Source organism: Stegodyphus dumicola, chromosome 11 (assembly GCF_044657685.1).
Source record: "Stegodyphus dumicola isolate Sdum_Otavi_A_Nest chromosome 11, ASM4465768v1".
Classification (NCBI taxonomy): Eukaryota; Metazoa; Arthropoda; class Arachnida; order Araneae; family Eresidae; genus Stegodyphus; species Stegodyphus dumicola.
In genome coordinates this window covers 121,996,120-122,018,163 of record NC_140778.1, presented here as the reverse complement: position 1 = coordinate 122,018,163, position 22,044 = coordinate 121,996,120, and positions in this window count along the sequence as shown.

Sequence of the window (22,044 nt, the reverse complement as noted above, 5' to 3'; positions counted from 1 at the left end):
TAGGTCCATAAAAAAACCGACAGGATTTGTTAAAAGCACCGAACAAGACTCTAAAGAAAGGAAGAAAAGTGAACCTGCAGATAGAATACGTTGTGGTGATGAGGGTGAAGAAGAAAAGACTGCCGAAAAATGGAAGCTAAATGTGTTCGAAAAACGGAGAGCACCTAGATGCTATGAATGCAACTCAGAGAATCATCTCCAATACCAGTGCCCGCGATAAAAAGCTACGACGGAATCCACGGAAGTCGTAAATAATTCGGATATTTTGGGTACCCCAAACATGTGGCTTGACCCATATATTAGTACTGTGAAAGTCAACGATCGAAAGATTAAAATGTTTAGAGATACTGGATCCCCCATTGACTTAATAGGAAGGGATCATGTAACATCGGAAATGTTGTTAAAAGAAACTGTCTTGATCAAGCATCCTTTGGACCCGCAACCGGTACGGTTGCCTCTCGCACAAGTAGAACTCGAAGGAGAGAAGTTTGGGAAGGTAATTACCAAAACAGCAGTAATTAGCCAAGATCTCAATCAGGAATACTATTTATTGCGTAATCGAACAGCGCAGTTGATTGACCGTAATATAAAGATCTTTGGTAAAGATAATGCAGTACAAGCGAAAATGACCCGACGAGATGCAGCCGTTAACCCAAACAAAAGAAGGGAGACAAAAGTAAGGGCGTCCGTACAGATGAAAAAGGGAAGCTTCCCCGTCCAGTCAGCTAAAGCCCGAGGCAAAGAAAGGGTGAAGTGTCCTCACCGTTCGGACAACAGGTCAAGAAATGGATAAATTAAGATAACAAAAGCGGTCATTAACCCACGAAGTGCATGGGCTTCTTTAGATTTACAAAGAAAGAGAAACTTCTCTAAGGAAAAGACGCTGGTCTGCCAGGACGAATTTTTGTCTGGAATCTCGGAAGATAGAACTCGGAAAGAAAGGAGTGCAGGAAGACCTCCGGAGCGTTTCCATTCACGATGTGCTGTTTTGAAATCGGAAGCTGAACATCGAAATCGAACAGATAACTGGCAAAGTAGTATGGAAGATAGGAACAAAAAATTTAACCGTAAGTGGAAAACTCACAGACATAATGAAGGCTCGGAAGTGCGAAAACGTACCAAATAAATTCAGATTTTATATGAATTAGGTCCCAATAGAAGCCGAGAACTTGTTTTTGAGTACAATAATTTTTTGTTTGTTTTATTTATTGTAGTACTTTGTATTTGTATATTGTGTATTTGATCCTTTTAGAATTATGTAGAATTTATTGTGTTCCTTAGCTTTGTAGTACAGTTGCTGGCTTGCAACTTTGAGGTTGTTTATCGCCCAGGGAGGCTAAATAAATGCCGATGGACTGAGTCGTCTAGAGGAAACACTCTGTGCTAGGAGGGGATTCTTCGGTTATTGAATATGTATTTTTTATGATGTGCAAATATAATACTAGAATAGTATACAAGTTATTTTTGTTTTCTGTTAAGCATATTGTAATGTGTGTATATATATATGTATTGAATTTATTAAGTTCTCACCTCTAAGGGTAATGTCTAATTGACATATATGTGAACTATCTATTAGTGACATTATTACTATTAGTATTATTATTATTGAACGCAACATGTATAAACGTGCTTGAGGATATTATTTAGAAGACAGAGATATTTATCTCCTGTATGTTTTGTTTTACGAACTAGTACAGAAGTGAGGTGAACTTTTCTCTCGTCTAAACTCAAGAAAAGTTCTTCCCAAGGGGAAAGGAATATAGCTGTAACGTCTTAAGCCATTTTATGAACCACCACGAAGTTCTGAGAAAAAGAATGACCACCTCGAAAGTTCCCACGGCCAGAGTCTTTATGCATTATTCGCGCAGTTTTATGCACTAAAAGAAGATGTTGATAAACTTCAAGAACTAAAGGAATCGACAGGTATTACCGAGGAACAGGAAAAATGTCTTTGCTCTATGCGAGCCGAATTGGAAGCGAAACATTATATGATATATCGCAAAGATGCTGTAGAAGTTCTAAATCAGGCATTTTCTAATACTAACAATAGGCAAAATTCACAAAAATCAGACAACGGTTGGCAGGATGCACCCGTTTCAAAACGCGGTAGGAAACGTAGCAGTTCGAACGAGGAAACGTAGCCCCCGCTAAAATCTGCAAATCAATTCAATTCCTTACAAGAAGTAAATTCAGATGGCAACAGAATGGAAGAGGACAATGTCCTGGAAGAAGATAAGGTTACCCCTAACCCAAATCCCTTCATTCAACCCAGACAGTATGCTGGGAAAATTCCCCCGCTAGTTATCACTAAGACCATTAACTGGAAGGATTTTAGGAAAGAATTAAAAGATAACTTAAAAATTGAAAAATTTGAATGCAAAAAAGAAGGCGAAAATATGGTTCTTAAACTAAACTCCGCCGACGATTATAAAAAGGTGCAGGATAAATTGGAAAAGGAGGAAATTCCGTATCACACCTTTTTGTTAAACTCAGATAAATGTAACAGATTGGTCATAAAAGGACTCACCACGGATTACCAGGCTGACGAAATTAAAGAAGAGTTAGAAGCTCAAAAAATACCGATAATTAAAGTCAAACCCATCACTAGAATGAGAGACGGTATTGCTACACAGCTTCCGGTTTTTTATGTTGAATGACGAGGGTAAGAAAATATGGCAAGTTAAATACTTTGTGATATGAAGGTTACTATAAAATCTTACAAAGGTAGGCCCGGACCAACGCAATGTTTTAATTGCCAAAGGTACGGGCATACCCAGAAGGCATGTCACAACGAACCGCGATGTGTACGCTGTACTGAATCCCATAAATCTTTCGAATGCCCATATAAAAATAAAAAAGAACATGCAGCCCAGTATGTCCTTTGTAACGGTTCGCACGCAGCGTGTAATCTTGATTGCCCCAAGAGGCCTGGAAATATGGAACATTCTCCCAAACACTTTGAAAATAAGAAAATCATACCCAGCGCCATGACTGAAAAAGCGAAAAATTATACTCGCTCAACTGAGAGCCAATCAGAAAAAGGCTCCGACTCCAAAACGTACGCGGCCGCCGCCGCACCGACGATAACTAGAAATAAACCCAAGCCAGGAGGAAAAACCTCTCAAAATAATGACGAAAACGATATTGAAGGTTTTAATAGATTTATTAAAAATTTATACTCTCTGTACCTACAATTTAAAGAAGCAGATGACCAGATGAATAAGTTAAGCGTGGCTCTTGAAGCCATTAAGATGTTTGATATGAACAATTATGTATAATCACATCCAAAACAACTTAGCATGTAACAGTAGGCATATTAACTATGCAAAATTTATGTTCTTTAACTGTAATGGCATAAAAAGTCAAGTAACTGAAATTAAAGACTACATTAACAGGCATAGCTTAGATATCGTTCTTTTTAATGAGACGCATCTCAAGACGACTGACTCCCTAAAGATCGCAAACTTCGATGTGTTTAGAAGCGACCGAATACATAATCGTGGTGGAGGCACCGCCATAGCTGCCAAAAGGTACCTAAAATGCTGCAAATTCGCATTACCCATTTTTAACACATAGAAGCATGTGCGTGTATTCTGAATAATGCTAATGAATAATTCTGAATAATTCTTAGGCTAATGATGATTAAGTATCGCTCAGAGGCATGGGAAAATTTTGTAGACAGCCTATCCCACACAGATTCTAGTGTTTGGAGAATTAGTAAAGCGCTCAGAAAGAAGGAGAACAACATTGGCCCAATTAAACATAACAACCAGGCTTTTCATAAAGCTGAGGATATAGCAAACATCTTCGCTAGCGATTACGAAGACCAATTCACGTTAAATCAGTACCCCAACCCAAATGATGTTAACATCGAAAACCAAGGTCCGTACAGTGAAAAGGTTCGCGCATAAGAGGAAAAACGCGTTAAATGGTCAACCACATCGTGACGTCACAGGGAGACCTCTGTTGCTTTCTCTTATACTACGAGGGTAGAAACTACGGTAGGCGCTTGAAACGAATTTGCGCTTATTTGACTGTTCTTATTTGCTAGGTGTTTACATTAAAATGTTAAAGAAGTATATTAACTAAATCATAATTTAACATGTATAAATATCTAATAAACATTTTTTATCGACATACATACGACTTTTGAAATATATATTTAAAACTAAACGTATCGAATAAATACGCAAATCAATGAATGAACACTAACCTGAAAAATAAATTTGCATTGTACATACCCTTATTTCTTTGACATATTTTATACTTGAGCGTATAATTTTTAAGACAGTATATAAAGATATCTTATAAAAATAAACTTTGAATAATTTAAACCGAGGGAAAATTAAGTTCAGAACCCAAATTATGTGCTGTAAATTGCATAAGTTTAGTGGCTATATTTATTAAATTCTAAACATAATCTAAGCTAATTCAAATATCATACTGAATAAGGAACTGGCACATGAATTCGCAAATGCTATTGTAAAAAAACAAAATAGATTTTTGTAGTTGCAGATTTTTTTATGTCACAATTCGCTTTTTCAGAATCAAAAATATTTTTATTTATTTATTTTACATTATGAAGATGTATTATATATATACATATAATATTTTACACTAAGATATATGCATTTATATATATAATATATACAAATATTATATATATATATATATATATAATATATACAAATATTATGAGATGAATGTTTAGAAAAATATATATATCAGATAATACGTAATACAAAATATATTTTTCTTTCCAAAAGTAACCAGGTATTTGCATCTAAAATTTAGTTACGTAATTTGGATCAGTTCTGTTTAATAAAAAATATTTCTTTCAACAGATATGCTGGATACACCATTTTCTCCGCAGCTAAGCTTTGCTTGAAGAAAAATTTTAAGTATTCCTTACAATGGTGAGGCTAAAAAAATAGCGCACCTAAGATAACAAAAGAAAAGATAGCTCGATTTATATTCAGTTAAAGAAATAATTTTTTGATATTACGAAATTATTTTCTTCAATTTATTTTTTCTTTTCCGCGTTATGTCACAGTTTTCGTCGACTGAATTTAGTCTTCTCTTTTGTGCTTTCGAATATTTTTTATTAACTAATTTTTGATTTAAAGTCCTTAATCGTATGAAAGTTCGAATTCTAGCAAAGGACTTAAGTAAGTTTTCATCTGTGTCGGAAAACTGCTGTTTAAGGGTTTTGACAAAGTCCTTTATAATATTTTCTCCCTTTCTTAAAGTGGAACCGTTGAAAATTAAAAATTGTTCTTCCATTTTATGGACCTGCGTTTTCCACTCTTCAGAGGGTTGAATTAGTCCTCCATGAGACAGATGTTGTATCCACGACGAAATACAATTTGGATCTTCTTTCAGTTTATACGCAGTAAAATGCGCAGAACATATCCTAGAAGAGTTTGCATTCCATTTGTCTTCTCGACGGCAAAGATTTATCCACTTCCTTCTTAATGTAGGATCACTTGGAAATTTATGATAAACTATGCGCTCAGATAAATTTTTAGTTTTTTCTAAACTGTTGTTGCAAAGAGCAACGGCACATCGCATTCCAGGCATCTAGTAAAATTGAACAAAAGAAAGAATTTCAGAATCGTTTTTCTGCACTGTAAGCATTCCATAATATAATATAAAAATATTCAGTAAATATTTTAACCTTTTGATATAGAAAACTATGTTATATTACATTAATATATATATATGTAGAATTTGACTTAATTCACAGCATGAGAGCACGAAGTAATAGTTAAATGGTTTATTTAATAGAAAGAAATAAAAGTAAATAAAGATGAAGTTAACGGTATGCAGGATTAACATAATGATGCACCAACAGTCCTTTTATAAACTCTTGAAGACGTGTGAGCCGTCTGCCCTCCACTCTCGACCAGGTCTCAGCCAATGCCAATGATCTGAAAATTACGGAGTTCCTATGGTTCAAAACCATTTACCTCCTCATCAGAATTACTAAAAGCGAGCAGAAATGAGAAAAAATTTTGCATAAGTGAATTACTTGATGCACACATAAAAGAAAGTTTAGGGATAGAGATGAGATAATAAAAACTTAAGAATCATAATATTTTTTATAAGTTTTTAGGTTTTATAATTTTTTTTTTTTGTATTTTATATTTTATACTTTTTTTGGTTTTTATAAATTTTTATACACAATACAACACTAAAGCAGAAAGCGGAGAGGAAAGATTTTAAGATTAATAGGCTCATTGGCATGTGGCTTGTGTAGGATAGTGCAAATAATAAATATGAACGCGTTGAAAATATTCATAGGCAGATTTTAAAAATCTGCGGGAGATGTGATTCTATGCGAACAGATTGATAACTTTGCTTGAAGATCTTGGTTGCAGGTAGAGATGGTAATAAGCAATTATATGGCAGCTCGCTGAAGAGACTTCCTTCCTTCATGGCGCGGGAGCTGGAACTGATGTTGAGATATATCCATATCCATATCCTGATCCTAGCTGATTGGTATTCGGCCCTAAAAAGGGCCTTTACCAATACATATTTATCATACCCTGATAAGGGCTCCTAATAAGAGCATATCCATCTAAAGATGGTTTTCTTTAGATTATGGCATAAGTGGCGCCATCCTTTGGCGGTTGTGGGAAAAATTTTTGCAATGGCATAAGTGAAAGGCATAAAGTTGAAAAACAAATGAAATGGCATAAAGTTGGCATATAATTTGAATTGGCATAATTAGAGAGTATGGCATAAATGAAGACTTGATTGTATAAGCAATAATGGCAGTTTGAATTTATGGCATAGAGATGCGATGCGGCGTGCGTGCTTCCCTCTTGGAAGTTCGTGGCTGAATGATGTGGTGGGCGGTCGTAGCCCTTTATAAGAGTAGTAGCATTCGTTGCGATTGGTCAATTTTGCACTTTGGAAACGGTATTAATCTCAACAGTAGAGTTCATAGTTCATTGGTAAATAAGTAAATCTTGATTAAATACGAGTTAAATAATTGAAATAAAATAAAATAAAATATATACAACATGTAAATCTACCAGTTTCCATCGTGAAAAATGTTTCGCGGTCTTTTGTGTTTTTGAATAAGAGTGTTATCATAGTTGTTGAGTTGCTGGATATTTTCATTAGGATGACTATTGCAGCGGGAGAAGAAGTTATGGCTATGTTTGAGAATTTCGCTGTCTAAAGGCTTGATATTTAGGTCTCTATGGATTGCCGAGTTGCGTACATACCATGGTGCGTCTATTAAGATTCTAAGTAATTTGTTTTGCATTCTTTGCAATGATTCACGATTATTTCTAGAAGTGGCTGCCCAGGCCGGTGCTGCGTAAAGAAGAATTGGGCGGATAGCTTGTAAATAAATGATACGTTTTGTATTTAGATTTAATGTAGAATTCCTTCCTATTAATGCGTATATGGCCATGAATGCCTGATAGGCTTTGTTCCGAATATTGATGATATGGTTGCGGAAAGTTAGTCGATAATCGATGTAAACTCCTAGGTACTTGATTATATTAGTTCTTGGGATGTTCTGTCCTTCAATTTGTATGTTTCCTATGTCTTTTTTAATTATTGTTCTTCTGAAGTAAATGAGTGCAGATTTGGAGGTATTAATTTTAATTTTCCAAGCTCTAAAATATTGTGCTATTGTATTGATGCGGTCTTGGAGATTATTTCTAGCGTGAATAGGATTCATAGACTTGCTGAGGAGTGCAGTGTCGTCTGCATAGCTTGCAATAATTGTTTTGGTGCAAGGAGGGATATCATTGATATAAAGGCTGAAAAGAATTGGCGAGACGACCGATACTTGAGCTACACCTGCTTTTGAAATTCTGGTGGAAGAAAGGATATTTTTAATTCGAACTTGAAAAGAACGATTTCGTAGGAAATTAGAAAGAAGAATTATAAGGCTGGGTCTAAAGTTGTAGTTGATGAGCTTGATCAGCAATCCATCAATCCAAACCTTGTCAAAAGCTTTTTCGATGTCGAGGAATATACCAGCTACGGTTTCATTTTTATTGAAACTTTCGCCGATATATTCCACGATGCGTGAGACTTGATGAGTAGTTGAATATCCTGGTCTGAATCCGAATTGATTATTGTTGAGAATATTGTTGGAAAAAACATAGGTTTTGATTCTTTCTGCAAGGATTTTTTCAAAAATTTTTCCTATTGTAGGTAGCAGGGAGATTGGTCTATAGCTTGAAGGTTCAGCTGGGTTTTTCCCGGGTTTTTTGAGTACGAAGATGATGGCATGTTTCCATGCATCAGGGAAGTAATTATTCCTCAGGCAAGCGTTGAAGATATTAGTAATTAAAACTATTGTTTTGGAGGGAAGATTCTTCAAAGCTTTGTTTGAAATTTGGTCGTAACCAGTGGCTTTCTTGATATTTAGATGTTTAATGATGGATTGAACTTCTCTGGGGCTGGTAGGGGGGTTGAAGTTCCTAGAGTTTTCTTGGATAAAGCTATTTACATGATTTGAGATATTGCAATCGTTTGGACAAGGGTAGAGGTTGTTGGAAAATTGATCTTCATAGTTATCTGCAAAGATTTCAGCAATTTCTTCTGGTTTATTGATGATAGAGTTATTAATTTTGATAGGTCCAATGCTATTGTTGGTATGTTTGAGCGCTTTGGCGATGCGCCAGACAGAGTGGTCGTCGTGTGAAAGGCTTTGCACAAAGTTTTTCCAGGCTTGGTCCGTATATTCACGGATGATTTTCTTAAGTTCTTTATGGCATTTGTTGAAGTTCCTTCTATCGTTAGGGTGTTGGGTCCGTTGCGCTATTTTTCTGAGTCTGTTCTTATCCCTGATTTTTTGTCTGATATGGAGAGGAAGGGTGATTGTGTCTTCTTTTTTGTGCATTTTAGAATTATTAATAGCATTATGGATTTGATTGTTGAGGTGGTTGATCGCTTCGTTAATATCTGAGGTGTTGCTGAGGTTGGGAGCCGCATTCACATTTTTCTGCATTATATATTTAAAGTTGCTCCAGTTTATTTTTGTTTTTAAAGGAGGTAATCCATGCTTTAACCCATAAAGGGTAAAGTGAAGAGGTAAATGATCTGATGAAAGATCATTTGCTACGTATACAAAAGGAGCTTGAGGTATTTGGTAGGTAATGATAATATCTAAGATATCTGGTCTTCCACGTAGATTTGTGGGAATATAAGTAGGTTCATTCGGTGCATAGATATTGATTTGGCTATTAAGGAGGTAATTATTGAGGATGATTCCGTTTGCGTTAGTGGTTGAACTGTTCCAGTTTGGATGTTTACAGTTGAAATCGCCTGACATGATGGTGGGATAGCCTAGGTTGAAGATATTATTGAGATCCGTGATATTAAGCAGGTTGTTAGGTGGTTTGTAGACAGAGACTATTAAATAATTAATGTTGTTGCTTTTTATAATGCAGCCGCAAGCTTCAATGCTTTGGAGTGGTGGAAGAGTGGCTGGGTAACAATTTAAATATTTTTTTGTTGCAATAAGAGTGCCTCCGCCTCTGTTATGCAGTCGATCAGATCGGAATACATCGTAGTTTGGGAGTTTGATATTGTCTGTAGCTTTAAGGTGAGTTTCGTTTAGTAGAAGAATATCAATGCTGTGGAGGATGAGGTAGTTTTTGATTTCGAAGAGTTGCCTTTTTAATCCATTGCAGTTAAAAGAAACAAATTTAGCATAGTTGATATGTCGATATATTGGTGAGGTGCTATTTTGAGAATTAAACATTGTGTTTTTCGAAGACCTGTAGTGCCTTTAAGGCGATATCCAATTTAGAGTTTGAGTTGCTGGAATTCCTGTATTCTAAATAAAGGGTGTGTAGAGATTTAATGAAAACACTGAACTCTTCGAAAGATTTTTCTTCATTATTGTTGATATTTTTAATAGGAGTTTCTGAAGGAGGGCTTGTCGGTTGTTTAGACCCAGAGAGTATTGCGGCGTATGATTGGCTGTTGTATATTGGCTCTCCAATTTTTGATTGGTTGCTAGTACTGGTGGTTTTGATTTCAGTCATAGCACTTGGAATTATTGTTGATTCTTTGATATTTTTTAGTTTAGGATCTATTTTGTTAAGAGGGTGCTCCGGGCATTTTTTGTCGCAAGATGCATGTGAGCCTTGGCATAGTACGCATTGAGGTGTGAAGTTTTTTCCCTTATGCGGGCATTCAAAAGATTGATGTTGTTCTAAACATCTGACGCATCTTGGTGGGTTGTGGCATGCTTTTTGGGTATGCCCGTACCGTTGACACTGGAAGCATTGTGTCGGTCCGGGCCTACCTTTATAAGGAACAATTCTGACCTTCATATCCATGAGGTATTTGATATCGAACATACGTTTGCCTGAGGGATTGTTAGGAGTTTCGATGTAATACATTGGAAGCTCTGTGGGGATTCCGTCGCGCATGCGCACCATGCGTATTACTTTAATGATAGGGATTTGTAATTTCTTCTTTAATCTCTTCTATTGTGAAATTGGTAGAAAATCCTTTTAGTACTCCTTTCAATGCTTTATCCGAATGTAGAAGATAGGTGTGGTAAGGTATATGCTTGGTTTCAAGGTAATTTTGTGCTGCTTTGTAATCTTCTATGCTGGTAACTTTTATAACGAAGTTTTCACCTTCGAGTTTGGCTTCGAATTTTCCAAATTTGAGGGTTTCTATAAAATCTTTTCTGATATCTTTCCAATTGATGTCCTGGGTTATGACAAGGGGTGGTATTTTGTTGGCCGTTTGTTGTGGTTGTTTGAAGGGTAATGTATTGTTTGAATCATTATTAGTATCGTTATCTTCCATATCTTGGTTATCTAAGTTTTGATCTATTGTGAGCGCGTCGAATTGATTTGAAAGTTGTGTTGGAGGGGTGTTGTCGTTAGAAAGATTTCGTGCTCTTTTTCTGGGAGCGGTCCAGGTATCATTATTGGTTTGACAAATCCTACTGATGGCTTCATATAATGAAGTTTCGTGTTTGGGCAATTCGGAAAATAATTTTGCTAATTCTGTGTTTAAATCATTTAGTTTCTTTATGTTTTCATCTGATGGTTTTTCATTGTTGGCATAGGTTAATAATTTGATTTCACGTTCTAATTCTAAACTTTTAGTAATCATTTGGCTCGCCCTAATTTTTTCATCATCTTTGTCCGTTTTCTTATTCATGGTCGGTATTGAGGTTCCGGTCGGTGATTGAAGAGAAATTTTGATCAAGCGAAAGTAGTAGTCACTGCCTATTCGAGCTGGCTGTCGTATGCGAGAGCAATAAGATACATACTTACGAAAAATTCAAGAAGCAAAGAGAGCGGAAAAATTTCAACCTAGTCCCTAGGGGCTCAGCGGCTGAATGTGTGTGTGTGTGATGTTGAGAGGGCGTGTCTTGCCCTTTTAGATGGAGGGTAGATGCCGAACTCTCGGCCAATCACGGCTCTTGGTCTCTTCTGTGAGCTGCGAATAGCAGGATCGTAGGCTGGCATCTGCTGAAGTGCTCGGTTATCAATCTGTTCAATTTTGAGGAATAAATTTTGACTATGTTTTTTGATAAGGTAATCAACTGGTTTAATATTAAGGTCCGAATGAATCACATCTGTACGGACGTACCAAGCTGCGTTTAGGGCCATACGTAAGGTTTTACTTTGTAAAGATTGAAGTTTTTTCACATGAGTTTTTGCAGCAGTACCCCAGATTGTACATGCATACATAAAGACAGGTCTTATAATGGATGTATAGAGAAGGATTTTGTTTTTAATTGACAGATTGCTCTTTCGAGCTAAAAATGGGTAAAGTTGGGCACTGGCACCTTTTGCTTTGTTGAGAACATTTTCAATGTGAAGGCGCCAGGTTAATTTTGAATCAAGTACAACTCCTAGGTACTTGTAAGAGTTTGACCAGGGAACATAGTCGTCAAAGAATTTGATATTAATGGAAGGGTACGGGAGGGGGCTACGTTTGAATATCATAGCAGCACATTTAGCAACATTAATTTTTATTTTCCAAGTGATGAGCCAGTGCTCAAGGCTAGAGAGATAACTCTGAATGTTTTGGACTAAGTTTTCCAGGCGTTTGTGTTGAGCTAGGATGGCCGTATCATCTGCATAAAGTGCAAGAGTGATACTTGGTGATTTTGGTATGTCATTTATGAAAATGTTGAACAAAATTGGGCCTAAAAGTGACCCTTGGGGGACGCCGCTTAGTATAGGACGGGGTGTCGAAATGATAGAATTAACTCGTACAGAAAAAGATCTATTAGTGAGGTACGAATTAATTATATGAATTAAATGGGCCGAAACGTCAAGTCGTATGAGCTTGATAATAATTCCTATATGCCAAATAAATATAATAATATAGATAATTAATATAGAAATAATATAGATAATAATTCCTATATGCCTATATTCCTATATGCCCCATGTATCAAATGCTTTGGCTATGTCAAGAAATAAAGCGCCAGTAAGCATTTTGTTACGAAACCCTTCGTGAATGAACTCCACTGTCCTCAGCAGCTGGTGCGTGGTGCAGTGTTTTGCTCGAAATCCAAATTGTTCATCAATCAGACGTTGTGATTTCGGAGAAAATCATTCAGGCGTTTAAGTAACACAAACTCGTATATCTTAGATAACGAGGATAGGAGGCTGATAGGTCTATAATTTTGTGGGTTAGAAAGGCTTTGGCCTGGTTTTGGAATAGGCACAATAAGTGCTTGTTTCCAGCTTTGAGGAAAATAGCAATGCTGCATCATAAAATTTATAAGCATTACTAAGTAAAATAGATAATGGGTGGGTAAATTTTTAATCATACGATTAGAAATAGAGTCCATACCAGGGGCTTTTTTGGGTTTGAGCTTGGTAATGTATTCACTTACCTCGCTCATGGATGTATATTGTATTTCTCTCGCAAAAGGCGAGGAGAGGAAACGTTCAACATCTTGTGGGAAAGAACTTGCGCTGTTCGCAAAAATTCCTTCATTATGTGGTGTAAATTGAGTTTGAAGAGAATCCGCAATTAATTCGGATTTCTCAGCGTCTGTGTGAGCCACCACTGCGTCCGTAGCTAAGGACGGAATGTTAGATTTGTGTTTGCGTAGGCGGGCTGATCAACCTCAGTGGAACGGTGCCTTGGTACACCAGGGTACCTGGGCCGAAGGCCCTACCCCATGTAGAATATATTTAGAAGTTTCGAATTGCTGCTTTTCATTAAGTTGATACATATTAGTCTAATCAAGTTTTTTTTTAACATTTTTAAGTATATTTTCAATTTTTTTAATTTTTTGGTGGATTTTAGGGATTTTTAATATATTACCAGAAAGCCAGAAAGCTGTCGAGTGATGAGAAATCCTGGAAACAAAGATGTGAAACACAAGGCAGTGCCCAAAGTGATGCCAGCCCTTGGCAAATAAATATATACAAATTTATATACATACATGAGAGTACAATAACAATAATAAAATAAGTATACATACTGAAGGTGTTGCTAAGAAGACAATAATTATATAAAGCAGAGAAACCATTACTATGCTATGCCATTACATGATCCATTCATTTAATATGGCCAAAGGCCTGTGTTTGTTGTCCAGATTGTATGGGTCGTACTCAGGTATCTTAATGGCAGGGTTTCCAATCTCTAGCTGCCTGCTATGAAATCGTTTGGCAATTTTGTAGTATACAGATTTAAGCGGGCGCACGCCCAGTTCCTCATGAATTTTATTGTTCCTCACGTACCATGGTACATTGGCAATTTGTCTGAGAGTGGAATTTTGGGCAATTTGTAGCTTACCCCGATACCTGTTACTTGAGTACGCCCATACAGGACATGCATAGCATAGTAATGGACGCAAAATGGATTTATAAATGAGTAACTTGTTATCTATAGACAAAACACTGTTTCGAGCAATTAAGGGGAAGAGTTGAGCTTTACGGGCTCGAAACTTATTAATAATATTTGTGATGTGTGGGTTCCATGAAAGAGTTTTATTGAGGATCACCCCAAGATAAGGGACTTGCTGGGCCCAGGGGATGGAGCTGCCGTACATTACCAGGTTTTTTTTGAACTTCTTCTTCCGGGTAAACAGGATGGCTTGAGTTTTATCTATGTTGACCTTAATCTTCCATTGAGTGAGCCAGGTCTCCAGTGCATGTATGTAATTTTGTAGATGTTGTATAGCTGAACCAGCAAATGCACTTTGTGTGAGGATTGCTGTGTCATCAGCATACATAGCCAGTGTTGTGTCCTGAGTTGTAGGGATATCGTTCACGTAAATATTAAAGTAGGTGGGCCCTAAAAGGGACCCCTGAAGGACCCCTGCCCTTATGGGGTGTAGATTAGAATTTGTTCCTGAGACGTGAACGACAAAGTTTCTACCTGTTAGGTAGGATTTAGTGATGTTTGTGATGTAATCTGGGAAGCCCAGATTGTGTATTTTGTAAACTAGTGCCTCCAGCCAGACCCGATCAAAGGCCTTGGCTATGTCAATAAACAGACCGCCAGTAACTCTCCTCTTGTGCAGACCATCCGATATAAGCTCCACTACCCTGTAGAACTGGTTCGTGGTTCCCAAGCCTTTCCGGAAATTGAATTGGCTTGGGATTAAGATGTTGTTTTGCTCCAGGTGATGATTTATTCTGGTGAGAAGCATAGCCTCGTAGACCTTGCTCATGGAGGAGAGCAGACTGATCGGCCGGTAAGCAGTGGGGTCGGATGCTGCTTTCCCCGGTTTAAGGATGGGTACAATTTTTGCCGTTTTCCAGGCCTGCGGAAAATGCTGTAGTTGCATGATCCTGGTGAATATCTTCGCCAGGATGAAGATGATCTTAAGTGGCATTTTCTTTAGCATATAGTTGGTGACCCCATCCAAACCAGGGCTTTTCCGCTTCTTGAGCTTATTGACACAGCCAAGGACCTCCGAAGGCATAACCGGAGGGATGTTGTTTATGTTTGTATTTGTTGTGATATTGTTGTGAAATGTGTAAACAATGTTTTCTGTTGGAATGTCATGTATGTTGTTCGTGCAAAACTGAGATTCCAGTTGCATTGCTAACAGTTCTGCTTTCTCAGTTTCGGTGTAATGAATCCTCGTGGGGCCTTTAAGGGGCGGAATTTTGTTGCAGCATTTTGTATACCTAGAAACAGCTTTCCACAGGGAGTTATCGTCCGTGGAAAGTGAGTTAAGGTAGCTGGTCCAGCGTTGTTGTGCTTGCACGCGTGTAAGGGACTTGACTGCATTGGCAAGGCGATTGAAAAGGGTTTTGTCTTCATGACATCTGGTTCTTTGGAAGAGCCTCCGCGCAGCATTTCTCCGTTTAATGAGTGCTTGAAGATCACTGCTTCTTGTATATGTCCTTCTATGAATTTCGACTTGTGCCTTTTCGTGAGCTTCTTTGATCTTTTCTGTGAGCTCCTGAATGAAACTATCAATGTCATCCCCAGTCTGTATCGTAGGGAGTGTATAATGTATGTTGTTGAGAGCTTTCGCAAAAATATGCCAGTCTGTTTTAAAGGCTCTTGTGTCTGCTGTGGTATACCTACTAATGTCCAGAATCATCTTAACCGGATTGTGATCCGATGACAGTTCGTCCAGCACGGAAATATCCAGTGGAACACTGGTATTTCCGAGCAGGAAGAAGTCAAGGATCCCGGTGGACCTAGTGGTGTACCGTGTTGGGGTTTTCGGAGCTGCTATGTGTAATCCAGCCGAGTGGGCTAAGTTGAAAATTACACGTCCAGTGTCGTTTGAATTATAGCAGTTCCACGCGCGGTGTCGTGCATTTAGGTCTCCACCTAGGATAATGTGTTTACCTAGACTCAGTAATATTTGTAAATCAGCCAGGACTGCAGAAACAAGACGTCCTGGGGGAATGTAAGTGGAGACAAGAATGTATGTTGTGGAAGTGTTTGTTGTGAGTGAAATTGCAGAGGCCTCCACGACCGAAAGCTGCGGTACTGTGACTGGAAGATGTGGGATGCAGCGTTTAATCAGGAGCGCTGTTCCACCTCCTCTTGGGCGGGAGATTACCGGATCTCTGTTTGACCTATGGACAACATAGTTTGGTACATAGATAGGAATGGCTGGGCCAAGCTTGTGTTCTTGTAGGAACATAACGTCAGGAGTGTACTCATTTATAAAATCTCTTAGCTCATGAATTCTATGAGATAATCCATTTGCGTTCCATGTAATTATGTTTAGCACAGACTTCAAACTATACATTATTTGCAGTATTTATAGATCCAAAAAGTTCTTCAAATAGTTCAATTAGAATAAATAATTTATCTACAGTATTTTGAGTAGCCTGTAGTTCAGGCATTTTTTTCGTGATCTTACGTATAACAGTGACAAAAGAGATTCCATTGAACATATTGATAATATCCTTAATTAATTTGGACATTTCAAAAAGGCCAGACAGGCCCACATCGTTCGTGTTAACTGGCTTCTCAGATTTACTGGCCATTTGCACAGTATTTTCTTTTTTAGCTGCCTCAACCGTGCTCTGGGGAGTTTTCCCGCTTACAATATTAGCAAAGGAAATTCCGGGTTTTAAATGGCTTTCTTTAACAAGTACTTCTTTTTTGTTTTGCGGTCTGGCACCCTGAGGAGCTGGGAATTTAGGGCATCCGCGATAATTCGCCGGATGTCCTGCCTGCCCACAATTACAGACAGCATTTAACATCAGCAATAAATTTGCTGGTACACTCCTCAGTTTTGTGGGTGCCAGCGCATTTAACACAACGGGGTCTTAATTTGCAATTTTCAGATGAGTGATGGAAGTGCTGGCAATTATGACATTGCACAACACTCCCATTCACTCTATAAGGTTGAATGCTTACATAGAAATTCAATAACTTAGTAATATCATAAATTTTTTCGATTTCTGGGGTTCGTTCAACGTGAATTTGGAACAAGGGCATGGGGACTCTTGTCCTAATCCTGTGCATTTGTGCTACTTTTCGTACTTTATAACCCAAGTTGGTCAATTCATCATGCACATCTTCCGGAGCACAATCGATTGGAAGGCCTCTAATGACCACTTTGAGTGGCCTATCAAATTTAGAAAGTATAATATAGTGATCTACTTTCTTTTCATCTAGAAATTTGGAGATTTTGCGATGGTCATCCTCAGTCTCCGGGAAGATTTTGAGGAAGTCCCCCTGCACCTTGCCCGCAAATTCACATTTAACATTATCCCGCAACACCTTCATAAATTCATTATACTTTATATCTGGCTTCACCATAATTGGTTTGGGTTTTGGAATTTTCGCGACAACACTTTCCATTACCACATCATCGATATCAACATCAGGTTTGCTATTAGTATCCTGAGTACTCAATTTTTCAAATTTATTGGCCAGTGGCAAATCGGCGTTGCATTTTATTATTTTGCTAGGGCGCGCAGTGGTTTTCGGCAGAATGAAACCATCTGCGTCCCTATCATCATTGATTGAACGCTTAGAATATTTTTTCGAAGGGCGCTTAGGCCTAGGTTTTGGTGTCTCAGCCAGATTACAGTCATTTGTACCATTAGACTTAACATTAACATTATCATTACTAGTACTTAAATCATTAGCAACAGAACACAGGTTTTTCATTAACACATTTTGACAAGCACTTTTTACACTATCTGGATTTAAATTACAACCAAGGGCAGAAGCAGCACTTTGGCACTTACCTTCTAGGCTGGATCTCAGCGTTGCTCCAATTAGTTGATCCTTGTCCAGAGACTGTCGGATGCGTTTCACAACCTCTTCTTCGGTCATCAGGTTTAGAATATTTTTACACTAGTCTCCCCGCGCAATGAGGTCCGTGTTGATTTTTGCCACCATCTCCACTCCGCGACAAAAATCATCATAGTTCCAATTTTCCTTAGCAAAGAGTTCCTGCCAGTCCAGGTCGAGTATTCTATTACCATAATCCATTACATCGGCGGCGAGTCCACACAGTATTCCACTAGGAGTTTTCTTATCCATTTTTTCCTTGGCCGGTAGCGGCGGGAAATCACTGCCCACCATGTGTGTCGAAAATACACTATCACCACACACAAACAATCTTCTAAAAGATTCACAAAAATCACAATCGAAGCACTATACCAGACCGAGAAATACACATTGAGCACAAATAAACTTGTAATCCAATATGAAACCAATATGAAAAGATGGGTAACAGCCAAAAAAACACAAAAACCATCCAAGATGGCGGCGAAAAGGCGTAGGCAAGCACGAGGTAATCCACGGAGCGCACCAATGAGCAGGCGGGCTGATGCGCGCCAAAGACTGTTATCATTGGTCGTTAGGGACTGAATGTAATTCGTGTATTGTGATTGGAAGAAATGGTCACATGATGCCTTGATCTCATTTTGGAGAGCACGGAGTTGAATTTTTAAACCAGGATTTCTATTTCTTTGCCAAAGTCTCCGTACTTTATTCTTTTCTTTAATTTTGAGTTTAATTTCTTGAGGTAATTTACGAAAATTGGGTCTGAGGGTGGGTTTTGATACTTCCTTATAAGTATCTGTTAAAATGGTCGTTAAGTGATCAACTGCCGAGTCTATATCATGGCTGGATTTAATTTCAAGGGAGGGCAAACTTTTACTTTTAAGTTTGAAACTAAAATTGTCCCAGTTTGTAGAGACGAGTGCCGGAGAATTTTGATTAAAGATAGTACAGTTAAGGTCTATGATTACGGGGTTGTGATCTGAGGATAAACAGTTTTCCACAGTCACGTGATATCCAAAAGGGATGTTTCGAAAGAGTGCCAAATCGATGAATGAAGGGGCACCCCGTGAACCATATCTAGTAGGGGAATCCGGCGCAATAATTTTAATTTGGGCGCACTGAGCCCATTTCAGAAGGCCACGACCAGCAGGGTTTGATCTATGGCAATGCCAATGCTGGTGGTGACAATTTAAATCACCAGCTATGATTAGATTGTTGGAAAAGGTGAGCAATTTGTTAAAATCAACCACAGGTAAATTTCCACCTGGTGGAAGATAGGCAGAGATCATTACAAGGGAGGGCGAATTTTGAATGAAAATTTCGATGATTGTTGCCTCGAGTTTACTCATACTCGGAGTGTCAATTCTTTTGTGTGGTATTGAATTTTTAATATAGACACAAGTGCCACCATGATAAACATCACGAGTATTAGAAGCTTGTCTGTCATTTTTATATAATGCATAATTTGCAAGCTTGGGAGCTCTTCCTGGCTGGAGTTTGGTCTCTTGGACAAAAATAATATCAAAATCTTTCTCTTCCACATAGTCTCGAAACTCATGGAATTTGGATAGAATGCCATTTGCATTCCAGGTGCATAGTTTTAAGTTTTTCAATCCTTTCAAAGTATTGAATTTTACTGACTGGGGATATCAGAGAATTGGAGAGTAATATAACTCTCAAAGATGTAGTAAGCCGCGTCAGCACCAGATGGAGCCACTCTGAGCTGCGGTAAGGCGTTTTTGAATGCCAAAAGAAGTCTGCTCTGGTCAATACCAGGCTGGTTTGAAATTTGAATAATTGCCAATAGGATTTCGGTGCAATTTAGCGTCGAATTAGCTCCTAAGGGGACCGATAAATTTGGAAGAATTTGGGGTGCAGCTTGTTGCATACCCGTAAGTGCTGCGGAGAATGAAACTCCAGGTCGAATATTATTTGCACTGGGTGTAGGTGCAGCCGACAGTGTTGGAAATTGTGTGTTGTTTTTAGATTAATATTGTTTGTGTTGTTTTTTTCAGTGGTCAGGCTGGGTTTGGTGCTCGGTTTTGGGTTTGGTCTATTCTTGGATCCTGGAAATCTTGGGCATGAGCGCCAGTTTGCTGCGTGGTTCCACTTTGAAAATAAGAAAATCATACCCAGCGCCATGACTGAAAAAGCGAAAAATTATACTCGCTCAACTGAGAGCCAATCAGAAAAAGGCTCCGACTCCAAAACGTACGCGGCCGCCGCCGCACCGACGATAACTAGAAATAAACCCAAGCCAGGAGGAAAAACCTCTCAAAATAATGACGAAAACGATATTGAAGGTTTTAATAGATTTATTAAAAATTTATACTCTCTGTACCTACAATTTAAAGAAGCAGATGACCAGATGAATAAGTTAAGCGTGGCTCTTGAAGCCATTAAGATGTTTGATATGAACAATTATGTATAATCACATCCAAAACAACTTAGCATGTAACAGTAGGCATATTAACTATGCAAAATTTATGTTCTTTAACTGTAATGGCATAAAAAGTCAAGTAACTGAAATTAAAGACTACATTAACAGGCATAGCTTAGATATCGTTCTTTTTAATGAGACGCATCTCAAGACGACTGACTCCCTAAAGATCGCAAACTTCGATGTGTTTAGAAGCGACCGAATACATAATCGTGGTGGAGGCACCGCCATAGCTGCCAAAAGGTACCTAAAATGCTGCAAATTCGCATTACCCATTTTTAACACATAGAAGCATGTGCGTGTATTCTGAATAATGCTAATGAATAATTCTGAATAATTCTTAGGCTAATGATGATTAAGTATCGCTCAGAGGCATGGGAAAATTTTGTAGACAGCCTATCCCACACAGATTCTAGTGTTTGGAGAATTAGTAAAGCGCTCAGAAAGAAGGAGAACAACATTGGCCCAATTAAACATAACAACCAGGCTTTTCATAAAGCTGAGGATATAGCAAACATCTTCGCTAGCGATTACGAAGACCAATTCACGTTAAATCAGTACCCCAACCCAAATGATGTTAACATCGAAAACCAAGGTCCGTACAGTGAAAAGGTTCGCGCATAAGAGGAAAAACGCGTTAAATGGTCAACCACATCGTGACGTCACAGGGAGACCTCTGTTGCTTTCTCTTATACTACGAGGGTAGAAACTACGGTAGGCGCTTGAAACGAATTTGCGCTTATTTGACTGTTCTTATTTGCTAGGTGTTTACATTAAAATGTTAAAGAAGTATATTAACTAAATCATAATTTAACATGTATAAATATCTAATAAACATTTTTTATCGACATACATACGACTTTTGAAATATATATTTAAAACTAAACGTATCGAATAAATACGCAAATCAATGAATGAACACTAACCTGAAAAATAAATTTGCATTGTACATACCCTTATTTCTTTGACATATTTTATACTTGAGCGTATAATTTTTAAGACAGTATATAAAGATATCTTATAAAAATAAACTTTGAATAATTTAAACCGAGGGAAAATTAAGTTCAGAACCCAAATTATGTGCTGTAAATTGCATAAGTTTAGTGGCTATATTTATTAAATTCTAAACATAATCTAAGCTAATTCAAATATCATACTGAATAAGGAACTGGCACATGAATTCGCAAATGCTATTGTAAAAAAACAAAATAGATTTTTGTAGTTGCAGATTTTTTTATGTCACAATTCGCTTTTTCAGAATCAAAAATATTTTTATTTATTTATTTTACATTATGAAGATGTATTATATATATACATATAATATTTTACACTAAGATATATGCATTTATATATATATATATATATAATATATACAAATATTATATATATATATATAATATATACAAATATTATATATATATATATAATATATACAAATATTATATATATATATATAATATATACAAATATTATATATATATATATATATATAATATATACAAATATTATATATATATATATATATATTATATATACAAATATTATGAGATGAATGTTTAGAAAAATATATATATCAGATAATACGTAATACAAAATATATTTTTCTTTCCAAAAGTAACCAGGTATTTGCATCTAAAATTTAGTCTAGTTACGTAATTTGGATCAGTTCTGTTTAATAAAAAATATTTCTTTCAACAGATATGCTGGATACACCATTTTTTCCGCAGCTAAGCTTTGCTTGAAGAAAAATTTTAAGTATTCCTTACAATGGTTAGGCTAAAAAATAGCGCACCTAAGATAACAAAAGAAAAGCTAGCTCGATTTATATTCAGTTAAAGAAATAATTTTTTGATATTACGAAATTATTTTCTTCAATTTATTTTTTCTTTTCCGCGTTATGTCACAGTTTT